The 1,880-nt window shown below is 43.5% G+C and overlaps 2 gene segments (V, D, J or C); both read left to right on the top strand.

Annotated features, from left to right (window-relative positions):
• LOC104981963 overlaps positions 1 to 1,880 on the top strand; it is a 916,007-nt gene that overhangs the window by 718,337 nt on the left and 195,790 nt on the right.
• LOC104981965 overlaps positions 1 to 1,880 on the top strand; it is a 158,670-nt gene that overhangs the window by 48,552 nt on the left and 108,238 nt on the right.

Here is a 1,880-nt window from a genome sequence, read left to right on the forward strand (position 1 = left end):
ACTATCACAACATTGTTAATTGGCTATGTGCCAATTAACTCTGCTGTGCTCTGCTGTGCTCTGCTGTGCTTAGTCACTCAGTCGTATTCGACTCTTTTCAACCCCAAGGACTATAGCCAGCCAGGCTCCTCTGTCCATGGGGATTCTCCAGGCAAGAATACTTGAGTGGGTTGCCATGCCCTCCTCCAGGGGATCTTCCCAACCCAGGGATCAGATCAAACCCAGGTCTCCTGCATTGCAGGCAGATTCTTTACTGTCTAAGCCACCAAGAAAGCCCAAGGATACTGGAGTAGGTAGCCTATCTCTTCTCCAGGGGAACTTCCCAATCCAGGAACTGAACCAGAGTCTCCTGCATTGCAGGTGAGTTCTTTACCAGCTGACCTATGCAGGAAGTCCCTAATCAGCTATACCCCAATACAAAATGAAAAGTTTTGAAAAATAAATAATTACTCCTTTAAACAACCCAATGCCTGATATAAAACAAGTGCTTGGAAAGTGCTTTTTATCAACTGAATTCCATCATATACAGACCATTTTTTAAAATACTGTATTTATAAATTCCATACCTACAAGCATATCCATAAGGTGAAATTCAGACACTGAATCCCCAAATACTAACAGTTCATACCTTGTTCTGATAAAAAAAAAAAAGAAAATGTCAAATGAGAGAGTAGAAATGGCAAGAAGGCCATTACTAGGTACCACTGGACAAATGACCCAGTGATGTCACGAAAAGAACAGATCCTTTACCAGTAAAACCGGAGTTATCACAAAGTAAGTAAACAGGTGGTGGCAAGGAAATATTCATTGGGTAGAGTTAGCTGGGAAGAGCTCCTGGAGAGACATTGAGAAGGTCCTTGAAGATTCACAAGACCTACCCCGACTGGGAATGTTATTTCAGAGTCAGAAGTCTTCTCTCCGACCTAATGCCACTAAGCTCTCTCCTCATCCCAGAGCAAAGGCACCAACAGTCCCCACCCACTTACACTACATGTTTTTGAAAGATATTTCCTAGGAACTCAGAAAAATATCTGTTCAATCAGAGGCTCAAACAGTGTGAATCCCACAGGCCTGAGAGCTGACCAGTCTTGGACTCCCCTTCACTCTTCTCCTGATCTTGCGTGTGTTTGATCCTAGAGCCCAAGGATCATCCTTTCGTCTTGGGGTTACAATCACCAGTTAGCACATCAGTTACAATTGCTCTTTTCAAGTCCACAGGAGAAAAAGCAACCGATACAGGACGAAAACTACCTAGGCTTCTACCTAGATTGTCCAAAATAGCTGGACAGGTGGCTTAAAGCAAGGGTTCCCAACCATCAGGCTACAGAGCAGTACCAGTCTGAGGCCTGTTAGACACTGGGCCACACAGCAGATGGTGAGAAGCAGGTGACTGAGTGAAGCTTCATCTGTATTTACAGCTGCTCCCCAGCACTTGCATTACCGACTGAGCTTTGCCTCCTGTCAGCTCAGCCATGGCATAATAAACGTACTGCATTTGAATCATCCTGAAACCATCCTCCAACCCACCCCTGGTCTGTGGAAAGACTGTCTTCCTTTTTGGTCCCTGGTACCAAAAAGGTAGGGGATCACCAGCTTAAAAGAATAAAAGACATCAGCTCAATAAAATAAAATCAGAAGAGCCCACTTCAAGAAATATAAACAATTCACAAATAAAACACTTTTGATGAAATTCTCATTTTTAGAGCAGAAACGGAGCATGTCTTCCCTGGGTTATATATTTTTTAAAAAGAAGATTCTTTTAGCAGTTAATTTTCCAGCACCTAGTGATGAGCTTATAGCATTCATTTCTGGTACAGCAGACTGAGGGCTTCCCATGTGGCCCTAGTGGTAAAGAACTCACCTGCCAATGCAGGTAGACA

Source organism: Bison bison, unplaced genomic scaffold (genome assembly GCF_000754665.1).
Source record: "Bison bison bison isolate TAMUID 2011002044 unplaced genomic scaffold, Bison_UMD1.0 scf7180017864526, whole genome shotgun sequence".
NCBI lineage: Eukaryota > Metazoa > Chordata > Mammalia > Artiodactyla > Bovidae > Bison > Bison bison.